The following is a 20,116-nucleotide window of genomic DNA, read 5'->3' as shown; positions in this document are numbered from 1 at the left end:
TTCTTTATTTTTATCTGGTAAACAAGTAATAAGGATGCTAACCAGGCAATCTAAAAGTTACACATCTGTATTACTTTTCTTGTTAATCAATGATCATTCCCCAGTTTACCTGACTCTTATTTGGTACGTTGCTGCACAAAGGAAGTTACAGGGCATGCTGGGTTGTCTTTTTTTGCTTCTGTACATTAGTTAAGTCTGAGGGGGAATAAAGAAGCAAAAAAAGACAACCCAGCATGCCCTGCAACTTCCTTTGTGCTGCAACATACCAGATGAGAGTTAGGGAAACTGGGGAATGATCATTTACAAATAAGAAAAGTAATAGAGATTTTAACTTTTGGATTGCCTGGTTAGCATCCTTATTACTTGTTTACCAGATAAAAATAAAGAATTGATTTTATGCCCAACAGTTACACTTTAATACTCTTTATTATTATTATTTATATAGCGCCAATATCTTTTGCAGTGCTGTACAGAGAGTATATATAGTCTTGTCACTGACTGTCCCTCAAAGGTGCTCACAATCTAGTCCCTACCATAGTCATATCTCTATGTATGTATTGTGTAGTGCATGTATGGTCTAGGGCCAATTTTAGGGGGAAGCCCATTAACTTATCTGTATGTTTTTGGGATGTGGGTGGGAACCGGAGTACCCAGAGGAAACCCACACAGACACGGGGAGAACATACAAACCCCTTGCAGATGTTGACCTGGCTGGGATTCAAACCGGGGACCCAGCACTGCAAGGCGAGAGCACTAACCACTACGCCACGGTGCTGCCCACCATACTTCTTTAACCACAATTCCCAGGTAAGTTCATTGTCTGCCCACATTATACCTCAGTGTGCAGCTCACAACCTCAGCACAAGATCATAGCCCAGTCAGTATGCTCTGTAATCATGTGACCCCATGCCATCACCAGGATTGGCTGATTGCAGTGTGCAGCTCACAACCTCAGCACAAGATCATAGTCCAGTCAGTATGCTCTGTAATCATGTGACCCCATGCCACCACCAGGATTGGCTGATTGCAAGGGCTGATTAAGAAGAAATGAGACTGGCACTGGTTTTCCTTTCAGGGAGGTGGCCATAGAAATGCTGTGCAGACATTGGCCTGTCAGTTAGGTGGTCCGCCACCTTCAGCGAATAGAAATACCCCCAACATGTGACATGCGCAGTGAACGACGGTGCAGCTTATGTCACATCTCTGCATCCTTTGCGTCATCCATCTGAAGAACGGTTCTTCAAAAAAGAAAAATATTGTAAAAAATTGGTCTCATTACTTTTCAATTAGGCCTCATTAATGCAGCCATGGGTCACAGACATTAACGAGGAACTTCAACCCAGTATGGAACGTCATCCCAATCAGTAGCTGATACTCCCTTTCCCACCAGAAATATGTATCTTTTCTCAAACAGATCATCAGGGGGCGCTGTATGGCTGATATTGTGGTGAAACCCCTCCCACAGTGTGATGTCATGACCTTGGCCCTGACGGTTTCCTGTCTGTGAACCTCATTGCCAAGCAAGCAGTATCTCCCTCTGTGGATAGAACTCTCAGTAACGAACATTCCGTACAGATCACCTGACGGGATGAAAAATGTCACCACCAGTGATAAATGTCAGAATGTAGATCAGGGAGAGGAAAGATTTTACAACGGACAAACACTGACTAAATAATCTATAAATTAATATTGTAAAAAAAAAAAAGCAATTTTATTCATTATGTTACCGCCGCATTCCTGCCACTGTAATCTATCTAAATCCCCCCTAACTCCCCGGGGGGCAATCTGGGCAGCGCTTCTGTGAGAGGCAGAGCTATGAGCCGCAGCTCTGCCTCTCAGCGCGTCTGTCAGCCCGGATCGCCGCCTCTCCCCCGCCCCTCTCAGTCTTCCTTCACTGAGAGTGGCGGGGGAGAGGCGGAGATCCGCCGCTGATAGACGGGCTGAGAGGCAGAGCTGCGGCTCATAGCTCTGCCTCCAACAGCAGCAAAATCCAAGACCAAAAAGTTGTGTATTTTGCGAGGGAGAGGGAGTTAGGGGGGATTTAGATAGTTTACAGTGGTGGGAATGCGGCGGTTTAGGTAGGGCTAATGTGTTCAACAGGATTGTGTAATAAAAAAAGGATTTTTAAGAGGCTTCAGAGTCTCTTTAAGGGGTAACACCTATTAGAAAGTGCAGAAAATTATTATCGCTGAGCACTTTTGGTAGTGATTTTTGCTGCGTTTTTCTTTGCAATTCCCAGTATTTTTGAAGAGATTTTAAATGTAATTATAGCAATGAGGGAACGTTTACAGTAAGGGTGCTTTTGCCCTTTTTTCAAGCGCAGGTGATTTTCAAAATCGCCCTAAAAATGCTTGTGCAATGACTCCCTATGAGAGAGTTCACATCTGAGCGGTTCTTTTGCGATCTGCTCAGCACAGCACTGCATGCATGGGCCGTTTTTGAGGCGATTTTGCCTTAATAGAAGGAATAGGAAAAAACGCAAACCCTCACAAAATCATTTTGTGCAACGATTGTGTTTGCGTTTTTTAGAATCAATACATTGTATTTATTCTTTTCCGGGTCAAAAAGTTCACTTCCTGACTTACGTCAGGGAGTGAATTACAAAACCGCTCGGGAAAAACGCTTAGAAACGCAGCGCGCAGTGGAGCGCCAGGAGGGGGGGGGAGCGCACAAAAAAGGCAAAACGCTTGCGTTTGCATTTCAGATTTTAGGTGTGAATGAGACCTTAGTGCAGCAATTGTGATTTGCAATTTCCATAGGTTTGGAAGTGAAAGGGATGCAAAATCGCTTCAATCAAGCACATTCAAAAACATTAGCCAGGCACTTTTTGAAGTGCTAGCATTTTTTAAAGCGCTCAGAAGTGCTCTCAGTGTTCACCAGCCCTTAGGGCTGCTTCACACTGCAAGAGTTTTTTAAGCACCAGTGATTTTGAAAAGCTCTTGCTAATGCAATGCTGTGGGGGATTTTTACAAAGTCACATCACTCCAGTGAGAACACACACAGAGCTTTTCTTCTGTGTCACAAAGCGCTTAAAAAATGCTCTTGCAGTATGAACCAGTACACAGAGCGAGATATTGCTGCTTGGCAGTTGGCAACAGCCATTATTTCCCACAATGCAATGAGGTTCACAGACAGCAAACTGTCAGGACCCTGGTCATGACATCACACTGTGGGAGGGGTCTCACCACAATATCAGCCATACAGCGCCCCCTGATGATCTGTTTGTGAAAGGAATAGATTTCTCCTGGGAAAGGGGGTATCATCTACTGATTGGGATAAAAGTCAATCCTGGGTTAATGTTCCCCTTTAATCTCCCTAGTATGGATGAGCCTGGCTCGTCCTAAAAAAATAGCTGGAGTCGGTATGGATGTGTCCGGCTCTTCCAATAATTCCTAATACTCACCTGCGGTGTTGCAGGCATGCGAGATCCCTCGCCGGGACCTCGCGGCTCACCTGCACGCGTATTCCCGTCTTTTTTACGGCTATCTCCTCTTCTTCCGCATTCGCTACTTCCTGTACCTTAGCGATCACGTCCCCCAGAGTGTCCCTCTGATGTCGTGTGCGCCCCCTGGTGTCTGGCTTATGCAGAGTCATCACTAATTCAAATTATTCTATTGAATCCAATACAAACATCTGTATTGGATCCAATATAAGAAATTCTAAGTGTTAAAAAAAAAAAAAAAAAAAAAAAAAAAAAGCTATAGGCAGCACTATTGCTCATAGCAGCAAATAATAAAATAAAATTAAAAAATTAAAAAAAAAATATTTTTTAATAAAATAGTATACTTTTTTATATTGTACGCATGACAGCATGCAAGAATGTGGACAGCATGCAAGAACACAACTGCAAGCGATCTGCAAAAATGCTTACAATATCAAGAAATGCTTTAGAAAATGGTACCACTTTTGGTACAAAAATTGCAGGAAAATTAAACGCCGGGAAGGTTAACTGAATCACCTGTGAGAGGAGGCGGTACGTCGTCTACCTATTTAGCGGGCAGTTTGGTGGCACATCAGAAGAAAAGGTACAAGGACTGACCAGTCAGGAGCTCAGACAGTGACAATGGTTCTGTACACAATAACACATTTTCTGATATAGATCTGCCCCCAATTTATAGCCATGTGTGACATTTGTGTGTTACGGATACATAACGTACCCCTGGAAGGCCATAATTCTGAATTTGCACTGCTGAGGGACAACGTGAGAGTTTTGTCCTTGTTCTATTATACATAATAATATGTCTTTCCATAAACAAGGCGGATTTCAGAGGCAGATCGCAGGTGAGTCAATGAAATATTAATCTTCAGCTAAAAGCGAGGAATTTTCTGCACAGCTGGCACTATTGACACTGGCGCTAAACATACTTAATATGCAGAATGTAACGTATAGATGCCTCCATAGTGTGGGGGGATCGGACCCCCTGGTGAATACCATGCAGAGAAGAATCGCACGGTAATGATATTACCTTTATTTGAGTTCTAAATAACACTAATATTATCATCACACTGCGGTCTCCTGAGTGTTGTCTCATTTACATCAAATCTCTCTTTATAAAGGGAACAACCGGGAGCTCAACTTCCTGCCGACATCTTGTGCTTTACATATCAGACGGTACATCCTGGCCTAAGATCTACGGAATACAGGGAATACACCAGCCAATCAGGAGCGGAGATTATCACCCCGCCCCCTCTCCAGAATCTTAACCCTCAAAAACATGGGGCGAGAGTAAAAATACTGGTAATTGTCCCCAAAAATATAAGCAAAATATCAACATGTAGAGGTGACCAATAAGATTACAATGGTGCTGAATCTGCTGATCAACAACAACCAACGATTGTTCTATCAATCATTCCGTAGATCTGAATTTGGATTGATCTTTAACCACTTCGGCCCCAAGGGGTTTTTACCCAAACAGAGCAGAGCAATTTTCACCTGTCAGCATTCCTCTTATTCATTTGCCAATAACTTTATTACTTCTTATCACAACAAAATGATCTATACCTTGTTTTTTTTCTTTGGGTGGTAAATTTTGCTAAGAATTATTTTATTTTATTTTAAATGCATTTAAATGGGAATAATACAAAAAAAAAAGGAAAAAAAATAATTATTTCTCAGTTTTCAGCCATTATAGTTTTAAATAAAACATTGTACTGTGGATAAAACCCACACGTTTTTACATTTGTCTCGCATACCACAACGTTTAAATTATGATCCTATCCCTATCCACAATGTATGACAACAATATTTCATTTAGAAATACAGGTTTAATTTTTCTGTTTTTTTTTTTGTTTTTTTTGTCTGTGTTTGTTTCATAGTTACACGCCCCTATGTAGTAAAATAACAGTAATATACCCTTATGACATACATGTTAAAAAAGCTGAATCCCTAAGGCAACTATTTATCTATTTTTTAAAACTTTTTTTATACAAGTGTTGGGGGGGAGGGTGTTGGCGGGAGGCTTTGGAAGTGGTTTAACTATACTAATTATAAATATATGGTGTGCGTGCAATTTTACTTTGTCATCACTAGATGGCGCTGCAAACACTATCCTGGTTTACCAGGAAGTGCTCACTTTTTTTTTTTTTTTTTTACATTTTATGGCCTTCTTACTGCTTTCTGTATTATGAATGGACATGGCCCCCTGCTCAGATCATGTCTATTCATTCCAGGCATTGCAATTTGTTAGGGGAACGCCTGTTCCCCTTTACCAATTACGGATCTCCATATCTCGATTGGTACGAGCGGCGGACATGCACAGCGGCGGCGACGCCGCATTAAAACGATCAACCATACTATCCAATCGCTGCAATCAATTGGAAATAATTGTTTGAGCCCACCAACAGAGGGGAAGGTGATAATCAATCTGATCAGACTAAAGGTGGCCACTAACAATACAATTTGTTAAAAAATCGTTTTTGAAAGATCGGAAATTATTGTTTCTTACCACTAATGGAAAAATTCTCCTAACCAATGCGATCAGTTTAATTAAGTCGATCTGATTTTTGGATTGATACCGTCAATCTGATCAGATTGGTTAGGAGATTTTAATCCATTAGTGGTCCCAAATGATCATTCACCTTTTAATGGTGGGCTTTAATGATCCAAATTTTTTGCCTCCATTCATGTGATTGCACCATTAATACTCACCTTTAGTATGGTTGGAATGTTTATCGTTTTCCCCTCTGTTAGTGGGCCTAAACGATCGTTTCTGATCGAGCGGAGGAACGGATAGGATGGTCAATCGTTCGGGACATTGGATAGTTAATGGGCACTTTTAGTTCATGAGCTGTACGGGGAAGCGTGAAATACAAGAGGACATTTTGCTTAAGGAAATTGTAACCAAGACAGACAGACGTTGCACAAGTCTTGCTGGAATATAATAATATTATTATGTATTTGTGTTTAGCCACTTATAAGTCTCCAAAACAGACAGAAATCTCAGCCTTAGAAATTCTGTCCTGTCCGGAGCAAAAACTGTCCAGAAAATACCCTTTGACTAGGAGCCATGTCGCCGGCAGCTGTGGAGGGGTCCCTGCGTGCAGGGATGCTCGGATGTGCCTCATCCACGAATTCGGCAATCCGCGTGGTTGAAAAAAAAAATCCGCATTCGGCCCCGCCGCATGCAACCACGCAGATTTTTTTCCGTGAATGGCGTAATCACACGTGGATTCACGTCCGGAGGCGGATTTTCTTTTAACGTTAATAACAAAGCCCCCATACATGCTACAGTCCCCCAAATTGCATGGATTATCGAGGTGATATGGGGCAACATAACTTCAACATAAAAAATTCCCCAAATTTTTTTTTTTGTAGAGAAAATGGATTTGAAAGTGAAATCAACACTTTAAATGGGGCTATTAATTGGTAATAAGTGGTTTTAAAAAGGGATATACGCGTTAAGCAGTCAAAGAGGTGAAGGCGAGTTCCAATGGCACTTGGCGGCGAAGGTACCGCTGGAGGAGGATGAGTGGCTGACGGCAAAAAGGCTCCAGAGAGGATTTTGTAATTTTTTTTTTTTGTTTTTTTTGCAGCAATTAGCAATGACATCGCAGCAGAGTTGTCAGTGGACACGGGCAGTGTGAACGCAGAGTGCAGTGGTGGTAGCGACTAACTCAGGAGAAGGACTATGCGGGCAGGGCCGGCCCTAGACTTTTTGCCGCCTGAGGAAAAAATGATTGCTGCCGCTGCCCCCCCCCCCCCCACCACCACCACCGCCGCCGCCGAGCTGGAGGGGTAGCGGGCAGGGCGGGGGTATTGGGCCTAGCGGCGGGGAGGGGGGTCGCCCCCCCCCCTCCCTCGCCTGGGTCCCCCGTCCTCCGCTCCCCTCCAGCCTTAAATAGATAAGAAGTGCAACTCGTAAGAGGCAGTGGGCGGGGAGGACTCACCTCTTCCTCGCTCGATCCAGCGTGCGCTCCACTGACGTCCCTTCCTGCAGCGCCGTCCACTTACAATACAGTGGGCGGCGTTGCAGGAAGTGACGTCAGTGGAGCGCACGCTGGATCGAGCGAGGAAGAGGTGAGTCCTCCCCGCCCACTGCCTCTTACGAGTTGCGCTTCTTATCTATTTAAGGCTGGAGGGGAGCGGAGGACGGGGGACCCAGGCGAGGGAGGGGGGGGTCCGACCCCCCTCCCCGCCGCTAGGCCCAATACCCCCGTCCTGCCTGCTACCCCTCCAGCTGGGCGGCCGGCTCCCCGCACCCACCGATGGGCGGATGCCGCCCCTAGAAATTTGCCGCCTGAGGCAAAAGTTTCACCCCGCCTCATGAGCGGGCCGGCCCTGTATGCGGGCGGTCAGTTCAGCAGCACAGAAGGACCACGGCAACATACTGGTGGTAGTAGTAGCAGCACAGCGTCATAGTGCTGGCCAAAAAATTAAATGCACCCGGTGACCCGGGCAGTGTGAACGCAGAATGTAGTAGCGACTGAGTCAGGAGGACAAAGCGGGCGGTCAGTTCAGCAGCAGTAGCACAGTAGTAGTAGCACAGCGTCATAGTGCTGGCCAAAAAATTAAATGCACCCGGTGACCCGGGCAGTGTGAACGCAGAGTGTAGTAGCGACTGAGTCAGGAGGACAAAGCGGGCGGTCAGTTCAGCAGCAGCAGCACAGTAGTAGTAGCACAGCGTCATAGTGCTGGCCAAAAAATTAAATGCACCCGGCGACCCGGGCAGTGTGAACGCAGAGTGTAGTAGCGACTGAGTCAGGAGGACAAAGCGGGCGGTCAGTTCAGCAGCTCAGAAGGAGGACCATGGCAACTTACTGGTAGTAGTACCATAACACCAAAAAATTAACCAAGGTAGGCACTAGGCAGGTAGTAAATGTCTTTATAAAGGCAGGCATAGTTAACAACAGCACATGCAGCAGCTACTTCATGTCCCCCTGTGTCCGACAATAGGGGCCAGGAACTCACCTTCCACCCAAGCCTGGTTGATTTTCAGGAAGGTGAGTTTGTCCACAGAGGCGTGTTAGAGCCGAGAGCGCTTCTCTGTGACCACGCCACCGGCCGCACTAAAGCATCTCTCTGAGAGGACACTGGAAGGAGGGCAGGATAGGAGTTCCAGGGCGTACTGGGAAAGCTCGCTCCAGATGTCCAGTCTCTTGACCCAGTACTCCAAGGGGTCCACGGGGCTGTCGGTGTCATTGAGCCCGCTGGATGACCCCATATAGTCAGACACCATGGTGGTCAGTCGTTGCTTGTGCTGGTTGGTGGTGGATGCTGTGGCGGGCACCTCTGTTCTGGGCTGCTGCACTGCATACAGGCTCTTGCTTAGGCTCTTCAGGTCTCCGGGGCGCCAGTTGCTGCTGCTGCTGCTGGTGGTTGTTGTTGTGCTGCTAGTGGCAATGGCAGGCACCTCTTGCTGGCTTGGCAGAGCAGTTACAGTGGGGGTGAAAGGCTGGGGGAATGCTTCCAGTAGTCTGCGCACAAGGGCCTCCTTCAACTCCCTTGTGCGTTGCTCGGTGGTGGATGGCATCATTAAGTCTCCCAGCTTCCCCTTCAGACGGGGATCAAGCTTCAAGGTAATCCAGATGTCCTCCCTTGAACGCATCTGGATCACCCGGGGGTCCCTGCGAAGGCAGCGCAACATGTGCACAGCCATGGGAAACAAGTGGGCCCTGCCAGCAAGATCTTCCTCGTCCTCGCCATTGTCCCATAACGCATGCCTGTCCTCTTCCTGTGCCATGTCGTTGTCCTCCTCAAACCGCCATCCACGTACAACGCCTGCTGCACTCTGCTCCTCCTCCTCATTCAGGTTAGGGACCTCCAACTCTTCCACTACCTGCTGTGAGCCCTCCTCTGAGCTGGACTGTGCTGCCATCTGCTCCTGTTCTTCCAACTGCCTCAGGGCTTCATCCCCACGCTCAATTAAATTGTCCATTGCCTGCTCCAGTAGACAAACCAAGGGCACCCACTGGCACACAGAGGCCCGCTCCTCACTGACCATCTTGGTTGCCTCCAGGAAGGGACTCAGCACCAGGCATACTTGCTGCATCAGTGTCCACTGAGTGGCAGTAATCATGGGGACTTGCTGGTTGCTGGGGACACTTGGGTCTAGCATGTAGGCCCTAACAGCCAGCCTGTGCTGACACAGCTGCTCCAACATGGCCAGAGTCGAATTCCAGCGAACTGGCATGTCGATGATCAGCCGGTGTTGTGGCCTTCCATACTGCTGCTGTAAGGTGGACAAGAGTGCAGAGGCAGTGGCTGACAGGCGGAAAAAGCGTACCACCGCCCGGGCATCCTGCAGCAGCTCGCTCATCCCCTGGTAGGTGCGCAAGAAGCGCTGCACCACAAGATTGAGCACGTGGGCCAAGCAGGGGATGTGCTGGAGGTTTCCCTGCTGCACTGCTGCCACCAGGTTGGCCCCGTTATCGGCTGCCACATACCCCACTTCCAGGCCTCTGGGGGTCAGCCACCTCCGCTCCTGCTTCCTGAGGGCGGCCAGGACGTTGGTGGCCGTAAGCCTCTCCTTCCCCAGGGTCACCAATTTTAAAAGGGCTTGGCAGTGCCGAGGCTTGGCGCTGCTGCTGCCGAGGCGGGCTTGCTTTCCGGGTGCTGAGGGAGTGTCGTGACAGGACCCCTCTGCATCCCCCCTGATCCCGCGTGGTGGCACCACTAGCTCGGCTGATGCGCTCTTGTCCTCCCTCCCTTCCATCAGTGTCACCCAGTGGGCCGTAAAGGACAGGGAGCGACCTGTCCCAAATCTGCTACTCCACGAGTCCATGGTCACGTGGACCCGCTTGCCCACAGAGTAGTCCAGGGAACGGGCCACGTTTTCCACCGCAAACTTGTGGAGTGCTGGGATCGCGCTCCTGCTGAAATAGTGGCGACTGGGGACTTGCCACTCGGGGATGCCAAATTGGAGCAGCGTCCGCATGGCGCTCCCCTCCTGCACCAGGGAGTAGGGAAGCAGCTGTGATGCCATGGCCCGGGCCAGCAAGCCATTTAGTTTGCGGATCCGCCTGTGGCTTGGAGGCAGAGGCTTGGTCAGACCCTGAAAGGTGTCGCTCAGCAGGGTCTGACGACGCTGGGATGCAGGGGAGACAGAGGAGAGAGACGAACACTGGCTGCCAGCCTCAATGTCTGTGTCCTGAGCAGCCGAGGTGGAAGAGCGCTTGCGTGCTACTACTGCTGCTGCTGCTGTGGGGGATTCACGACCCTGAGGGAGGGATGATGCGTACTGCTGCTGCTGCTGTGGGGGATTCACGACCCTGAGGGAGGGATGATGCTGCTGCGCTGGTGGGCCTTCTGCTCTCAGGAACCCCTGCCAGCAGTGCCTGCTTTCTCTTAAAGTCCGCATACTCGCGGCAGTGGCGGCTTCTCAGGTGGCCCTGGAGGGATGAGGTACCCATCTTGCTCAGACTTTTCCCACGGCTCAATCTTTTGCTGCATAACCTGCACACCGCATACCTTTTGTCATCAGTACATTCCTCAAAGCAATCCCACACTGGTGACTTTAATTTACTGCGGCCCCCACTAGCAGAGGGTGCAGAGGAGCAATGTGTGGTAGTAGTTGCCGGGGGTTGCATGGTGGTGGTGCCGGCTACAGCAGTGTCCTGTCTACTTCCTCCACGCCCACTGCTGCCGATGCCCCTGCCCCTGCCTGACATATGGCGATATCCTTGCCTAGGCCGAGGTGACTCTTCATCCTGCTCTGACCATTCTTCCCCGGACTCAGCAGGCTGCGCATAGTTAGGGTCCACAACGTCGTCATCATCAGCAGCATCATCATAATCCAGCTCTTCCTCTGACTCCCACGCCTCCTCTTCTGTCCCTACATCCCCAGACACAGACCCCTCTTCTTCATCACCAGAACTCAACAACGCTTGTGATTGTGGCCCGATCTCAATCTCTGCCACATCAGTCCCCAGTAAGTCCTGAGCTTCTTGCATCAGCAGGTTCCCAGATGCCGGACTGAGGGACAGAACGCTGTCATCCTGGGAGTGCTGCTGACCAGTGGGTGCTGGGGTGGATGTCACAACAAGCGTGGGATGTTGGCTGCTGCTGCTACTGCTTGGAGTGGTGCTCACAGTAGAGGTCTGGGATAGAGTGACCAGACGTCCCGGATTGCCCGGGACACGTCCCGGATTCGGGGTCCGCTGTCCCAGGCTTAATGAGGTCCCGGGAAACGTCCCGCTTTCAGCAGCGGGACGTCCCGGCCTCGGGACTCTGGCCACTCTCTCCTCAATGAACTGGCAGCGGCGTCTATAGACGCCGTGCCAGTTCTTTGCCTGCAGCCCCGCTCCAGCCTCCTCTTCCGGTGTCTGTTTCCGACACCGGCAGGCGAGCAGGGCTACGGCAAGATGGCTGCCGAAGCCCTGTACTGGAGACCTATTTGTGTCTCCAATACAGGGCTTCGGGCGCCATCTTGCCGTAGCCCTGTCAGCGCGGGAGAGAAGAGCAGGAGGAACAAGACGGTCCCGGGACGGAGCAGCGCGCCAGAGGCCGGACACTTCTGCCAGGTGAGTAAATGCTTTCTTTTCCAGGTGAAATGTTTGCCCGCATTGTTTCTTTTCTAGCGAAATGTTTGCCCGCATTGTTTCTTTTCTAGCGAAATGTTTGCCCGCATTGTTTCTTTTCTGGTGAAATGTTTGCCCGCATTGTTTCTTTTCTGGTGAAATGTTTGCCCGCATTGTTTCTTTTCTGGTGAAATGTTTGCCCGCATTGTTTCTTTTCTAGCGAAATGTTTGCCCGCATTGCGTTTCTTTTCTAGCGAAATGTTTGCCCGCATTGTTTCTTTTCTAGCGAAATGTTTGCCCGCATTGTTTCTTTTCTAGCGAAATGTTTGCCCGCATTGTTTCTTTTCTAGCGAAATGTTTGCCCGCATTGCGTTTCTTTTCTGGTGAAATGTTTGCCCGCATTGTTTCTTTTCTAGCGAAATGTTTGCCCGCATTGCGTTTCTTTTCTGGTGAAATGTTTGCCCGCATTGCGTTTCTTTTCTGGGGAAATGTTTGCCCGCAGTGCGTTTCTTTTCTAGCGAAATGTTTGCCCGCATTGCGTTTCTTTTCTGGTGAAATGTTTGCCCGCATTGTTTCTTTTCTAGCGAAATGTTTGCCCGCAGTGCGTTTCTTTTCTAGCGAAATGTTTGCCCGCAGTGCGTTTCTTTTCTGGTGAAATGTTTGCCCGCATTGCGTTTATTTTGTACCGACATGTTGCCCGCATTGCGTTTATTTTGTACTGACATGTTGCCCGCATTGCGGTTATTTTGTGCTGACATGTTGCCTATTGCGTTTATTTTCTGGTGTCCGGGGTAACTGTTACTACATTTATTATTTAATGGTCATAGATGGCTATGTTTGCTGCTTTGTGGTTACGGTATACTATTAGCATCACAGTTTCTGCACACCCATGATGCAAAGTCTCGTTTGTCCACATCATGGCGTAAACACTGCTTTCTTATGCCTCGCTGTTACATCATTACGTTAGCTCCGCCCATACAATGTCATGGCCACGCCCATTTTTTTCCGCGCGGCGCGCAACCCCCCCCCCAGTCTTCGCCGCTGCGCGCTCAGTCCTCCCCACTTTTCGACGCGGCGCGCACGCGCGCCGCCCCCTCCCCCCCCCCCCGCGCCCCCCTCCCCGTCCCAGGTTGGACCCACAAAAATATGGTCACTCTATCTGGGAGGAAGTCATGATGTCCATGAGTACGTCAGGTTCCATTTGCTCAACCACCACACGGGGACCAGAAACTTTAAAATATTTGGACAATGGCGTCCGCTGACTCGGCCCAGGCTTTGCTGCCCCCCTTTCTGCTGCATCACGACCCTGTACAGCTGGGCGTCCTCTCCCTGGACGTGGAGCAGTCCCAGAAGTGGCTGAGGCAATTGAACTCCCTTTCCTCTCACCCCGCGAAACCCTGCCAGACATGTTGCTAGTAATGAATCACTGGATGCAGTGGGCACAGTACAAGGTCACTGAAGGATGCAGTGGGCACAGTACAAGGTCACTGAAGGATGCAGTGGGCACAGCAGTGGGCACTGGATATACAACTAGGTCACTGAAGGATGCAGTGGCCACAGTACAAGGTCACTGAAGGATGCAGTGGGCACAGCAGTGGGCACTGGATATACAACTAGGTCACTGAAGGATGCAGTGGCCACTGTACAAGGTCACTGAAGGATGCAGTGGGCACAGCAGTGGGCACTGGATATACAACTAGGTCACTGAAGGATGCAGTGGGCACAGTACAAGGTCACTGAAGGATGCAGTGGGCACAGTACAAGGTCACTGAAGGATGCAGTGGACACAGCAGTGGCCACTGGATATACAACTAGGTCACTGAAGGATGCAGTGGCCACAGTACAAGGTCACTGAAGGATGCAGTGGGCACAGCAGTGGGCACTGGATATACAACTAGGTCACTGAAGGATGCAGTGGCCACAGTACAAGGTCACTGAAGGATGCAGTGGGCACAGCAGTGGGCACTGGATATACAACTAGGTCACTGAAGGATGCAGTGGGCACAGTACAAGGTCACTGAAGGATGCAGTGGGCACAGTACAAGGTCACTGAAGGATGCAGTGGGCACAGCAGTGGCCACTGGATATACAACTAGGTCACTGAAGGATGCAGTGGCCACAGTACAAGGTCACTGAAGGATGCAGTGGGCACAGCAGTGGGCACTGGATATACAACTAGGTCACTGAAGGATGCAGTGGCCACAGTACAAGGTCACTGAAGGATGCAGTGGGCACAGCAGTGGGCACTGGATATACAACTAGGTCACTGAAGGATGCAGTGGGCACAGTACAAGGTCACTGAAGGATGCAGTGGGCACAGTACAAGGTCACTGAAGATTGCAGTGGGCACAGCAGTGGCCACTGGATATACAACTAGGTCACTGAAGGATGCAGTGGCCACAGTACAAGGTCACTGAAGGATGCAGTGGGCACAGCAGTGGGCACTGGATATACAACTAGGTCACTGAAGGATGCAGTGGCCACAGTACAAGGTCACTGAAGGATGCAGTGGGCATAGCAGTGGGCACTGGATATACAACTAGGTCACTGAAGGATGCAGTGGGCACAGTACAAGGTCACTGAAGGATGCAGTGGGCACAGTACAAGGTCACTGAAGGATGCAGTGGGCACAGCAGTGGCCACTGGATATACAACTAGGTCACTGAAGGATGCAGTGGCCACAGTACAAGGTCACTGAAGGATGCAGTGGGCACAGCAGTGGGCACTGGATATACAACTAGGTCACTGAAAGATGCAGTGGGCACACAAGGATGTCACACTGTGTAATGAGATGCTCATATGCCAAGCGAGCGAGCAGTGGGCACTGGGCACGGCACAAGGTCACTGACAGAATGAATGAACAGCGCTGGCAGAGAGTGGCGGCGCCGGCGGTGTGACTGGCTGCCTGCAAATAGTACAAGTGTATAACTGTCACTGGAATATACAAGTGAACACTGCAGCTGCACTAACCTGCCTGCCTGCACTCTACACACAGATAATCCCCACTCCCACTACACTGCAGCACTGAACCTGCCTGCACAGCACTACACACAGTTAAATAATCACTAGACTCCCACACTCCCACTACACTACACTGACTACAACTAACTACAGCAATCACTCACTGACTAGCTAACTGTGTACAGTATAAGAGCAGTGTTAGCAAAAAAAACGCTTTGTTTTTAACACAATAAATGCATTTGCTCAAACAACAATGACCTGGAGATAATCCTCTCAGCACCACAGTCTAGCAAGGACAGAGCTTTTCCATCATGGCCGCCGCTTTATATTCAGGAGGGGAGGGCATAGCTCCCCTCCTGTGATTGGTTGCTAGGGCCTGGCTGGGGCACTCTGATTGGCCTGCAATGTGTCACTTCCGCATAGTTTGACGCATTTCCGCAAACCACGACTTCAGCACCGGGTTTCACGAGCGTGAATGCGGATTTCTGTCCGCATTCACGCGAAGCCGAAGTAGATTTTCGTGGTTGAAAATCTATTCACGGCTTAGCGTGTCCGAGGCGGGAATGCGTCAAAATGGTCGTGAATCCACGCGTAAGCGTGATTACGACCTGGCGGTGAGCACCACTGCCTGCGTGAGGCGGGGCTTCTCAGTGCGCACAGTGTGCCACTTAGCGCCTGAGTTTGGCGTGGCTATAGCATCAATGTGGCGTCCCGCGAAAGCGTAATTTGGGGATCCGGCGATTGCCAAGCCTAAAGGCCTTCTTCCTTCAGGTTGCCAAGGCTTTGAAGGGGAATAGTTATTAACACCACCCAGAATTTCATTGGCAGCAGGGTGAGCTTTCATTCGGCCCACCCTGTGCCAAAAAGACAGGGCAACAAAAACAGCCCCTCCGGGACCATGGCAGAGGCGGAGCTGCGGCAAGGGACACACAGACTTCTAGGGGCTGAAGGAAGCCCCCAGGTCAGTAAATCGCATGTTCTTTTAATTCAAGTTTTATAGTCAGATTTTGGGATTTAGGCTTGGAAACCTAGTTTTAGGGTTAGAATGTAATGTTTAGGGTTAGAATTTTAGGGTTTAGTATTAGGATTTAGGGTTTTGGGTTAGGGTTAGAATCTAGGGTTAGTCTTCATTATGGTCTAGGTGTCAGGATTCCTGGTTTTCACCATGTCAACTTGGGTTCAACTCCCAGTAAGGAAAAAAAACTCTTCTTAATTTGCTCATCTATCCTTTAAAACCAGCCCCGTCTGGGACTGCAGTGTACAGTACAGGGTACATTTGCTGCGAGTTGTTGCTCAGTCAGTTAGCTTCCTAGTATTTTGGCCTCATGAAATGACCCCTCAGGCTGGGGGCGCACTTGTCTGTTTTCCTACACATTTTCTGCACAGGAAAACTGAGAGCCAATGTTAACCACTAGCTGCGAATGCGTCTTTTGCTTCTCATGTAAAAAAGAGAGAAATCGAGAGCCCAATATGGTGTAGTATGTCAGAGATACGAAGGGAAATGAATAGGTGAGATGGTTATACTCACAAACATGGGTTACCGCTCAGGCAACCACTGTATAGGCAGGTGAGGAGATTAGACCTGTCCTCACTCAGGATTAAGAAGTCGCTCTCTGTAGATCAGAAAAAATGGGGTAGGGTCACCCCTCCACCTGGGGTGGACTCAAGTATACTGGTAGGTGATCAGAGGCGCCAGCAGAATAAAATTAATATAAAATTGTTAAGAATTGCCGGGAGGGAAAGTGGTGGACTTCCCCTCAATAATTAGACACCAAGGTCTGTCATCGAATCAAACAAATACATTTATTCAATAGTACCCCAAAATCTGCAACGCGTTTCGTGGGAGCAGACCCACTTCTTCAGGCAATAAAACGGGGACAACAAACACAGCAATCAATGTGCAGTGAATTTAACAGAGGTGCTAAATTCACTGCACATTGATTGCTGTGTTTGTTGTCCCCATTTTATTGCCTGAAGAAGTGGGTCTGCTCCCACGAAACGCGTTGCAGATTTTGGGGTACTATTGAATAAATGTATTTGTTTGATTCGATGACAGACCTTGGTGTCTAATTATTGAGGGGAAGTCCACCACTTTCCCTCCCGGCAATTCTTAACAATTTTATATTAATTTTATTCTGCTGGCGCCTCTGATCACCTACCATTTTGCTTCTCATGCATGGCATGTATACGTGCCCCTACGACCTCCCCCACGTGTAGTGCACTGATCAGTGAAAGAACACAGTTCCCATTCACCAATCAAAGTGCCTGTGATCAATGATAGTAAAATTACACCTACATATACATATAATCACCCATTAATTAACAATTACAATGAAAAAAAAATACATAAATAGTTACCTAGGACTCAGCTTTTTTAATATGTATGTCACAAGGGTATATTACTTTTATTTTTGCAAATAAGTGCTTGTATTAAGTGATGGATGCAAAACTGAAAAAATACACCTTTATTTCCAAATAAAATATTGTCACCATATATGTTTTATCTTAAAACAAAAATGGCTGAAAACTGAGAGATAATGTTTTTTTTCCATTTTTTTTTTCATTATTCCCGTTAAATGCATGTAGACTAAAATAATTTTTAGCAAAATGTACCACCGAAAGAAAGCCTAATTGGTGTCGAAAAAACAAGATATAGATCATTTTGTTGTGACAGGTAGAGATAAAGTTATTACTGATACCGAATGAATGGGAGGAGCGCTGACAGGTGAAAATTGCTCTGGTCCGTTAGGGTAAAAACCCCTCAGTGGTGATTGGTGAACTGGTTTTAATATACAACAGTTCAGTTTAGTGTACACTTCCATGCCTTTTTCCCACGCAGAGGAAAAACTTACAACAGTGCAGCACTTTGTGCATTTTTTCCATTAGCTTCTGTGATAAAATGTGCATGTTTTCACACACGGGCATGCAGAAAGCGCATGCAGAAAAGCACATAAAATGAAAACATGACATAAAACGCAGCCTTTCACATCATGTTATGTGTGCACCCAGCCTCTCTCTGCTTTTTAGCTCAGTACAGCTCAGTTTCAGCACGCTGCTGGCTGTTTACCAAATGTACCTAACAAAGGAATGTAAACAAAAGATAATGTTATCACCTCTTCTGGTGCCCACTGAAGCTGCCCACTGAAGCAACGAGCTTTCCACTGTAGAACAAAGGGCTGTGTTTAACTGTTTGAATGCTGTTCTGCTATTTGTTTGTGTGTGTGTGTGTGTGTGTGTGGTAGATTTTATGCTGTAAATAATTGTTTAGAAAAAAGAGGAAATTCTGAGTTTCACACCACTTTAAGCACACAGTTTCCCATCTATACTCAGTGCCGGATTTAAGCCGAGGCCCGATAGGCCATGGCCTAGGGCACTACAGGATCAAGGGCAGATGGGCAGCTGGCTATACTGAGGGCTGGAAGGATTATCTGGCTTCTTATACTAGAGGGAAGTTGGGGCTCCATCAGGATACCTATACTGGAGGGAAGTGGGGGGTCATTAGTCTTTCTAAACTGGAGGAGGGGGGGAGGGTCATCTTGATACCTATACTAGAGGGGGAGGGTCATCTGGCTATTTATACTGAAGGGGCAGTGGCCATGGGCGGTAATAGTACAAATCCAGCCCCGCCTATAATGTTCTCACTCATGGCCCATACATCGTCTATCCACCTGGATCCGCCCTGGGACCTTCCTGCCCAGTTTCGGAGCATGAATAGGCGATTGCCTTCTCTTATTTATAGTTTCCCCGGCCCTCCTCGCATTGAATTACTATTTTACTTTAAATATTATCGGTGCGGCCTCCTCCTGCTCAGTTATTCCTTTTGTTTCGCCGACTTCCTGCGGTTAATCCTGCGGTGAATTATTGGTCAGAACCTGCTCTGAGCTCGGGACGTTCTGCAATGCAGATTCTCTTAGAAAAATGTCACCGGCATAATAAATTCTGGACAGGATGGCTTCCTAGCAATTTTGTAGATTAAAATGACCTATCTGAACCACGTGAAGGAAAAACATATGTATATCTTCATTGCAGTTCCATTACTCACATTGTGCAGCGAACAACAGAGAGGAGACACTGCCGGGCCCTCGTGCAGGGTGGCTACACATCATGCAATCTGCACGGCAGACCCACAGGGAAATTTCTCATCGTTTGATCATTTACAACATGTCCGATCTGCTTCCGATCGAGAAAGGGAGCAATTCTGTGTAGTACTGATCTCAAAATCGATCCCTTTCTCGATTGGAAGCAGATTGGACATTTTGGAAATTATCGAACAGTGGAATAAGTACCAGGCATTACCAGCACAGGGGTACGGCATTGCCAGCACCGGGGTACGGCATTACCAGCACAGGGGTACGGCATTACCAGCACAGGGGTACGGCATTACCAGCACGGGGGTACAGTCGGCATTACCAGCACAGGGGTACAGTCGGCATTACCAGCACGGGAGTACAGTCGGCATTACCAGCACAGGGGTACAGTCGGCATTACCAGCACGGGGGTACAGTCGGAATTACCAGCACAGGGGTACAGTCGGCATTACCAGCATAGGGGTACAGTCGGCATTACCAGCACAGGGGTACAGTCGGCATTACCAGCACAGGGGTACAGTCGGCATTACCAGCATAGGGGTACAGTCGGCATTACCAGCACGGTGGTACAGTCGGCATTACCAGCACTGGGGTACAGTCAGCATTACCAGCACGGTGGTACAGTCGGCATTACCAGCATAGGGGTACAGTCGGCATTACCAGCACGGCACTACCAGGGCTCTCTCCCCCTTTTGTGCCTTGGAATTCATCATACATTTTGTCACTGTAATTACCAGTTCTGTATCTTGTACCAGTTCCATATTTTGTATATTGGGGTACACCATTGTCTGTAGTATTATGTACCCCATGTTTATTTCTTACTTTGTACAGCGCTACAGAATATGTTGGTGCTTTATAAATCAATCATAATAATGCCTGATTTGTGAGATTCTCTATGGTCGATGGAAAGTTTGATGAATAATCCAGCGGACGCTCCAGTGACGATTTTCCAAACGCTGCCAGAGAATGTTAATATCAATGCTCAGATTCCGCCAGAAGCTGCAGAAGCCGTTCAGAGGGCGGGGAGGGGTAACTGCTGCTGTCAGCACTACAGATGGTCACAGGGGTGAGACGTAAGAGTTCTGCCTTGCATGAAAATATAATGCAAATTG

This window comes from Hyperolius riggenbachi, chromosome 6 (genome assembly GCF_040937935.1).
Source record: "Hyperolius riggenbachi isolate aHypRig1 chromosome 6, aHypRig1.pri, whole genome shotgun sequence".
NCBI classification, from domain to species: domain Eukaryota; kingdom Metazoa; phylum Chordata; class Amphibia; order Anura; family Hyperoliidae; genus Hyperolius; species Hyperolius riggenbachi.
This window is presented reverse-complemented; position numbering follows the sequence as displayed.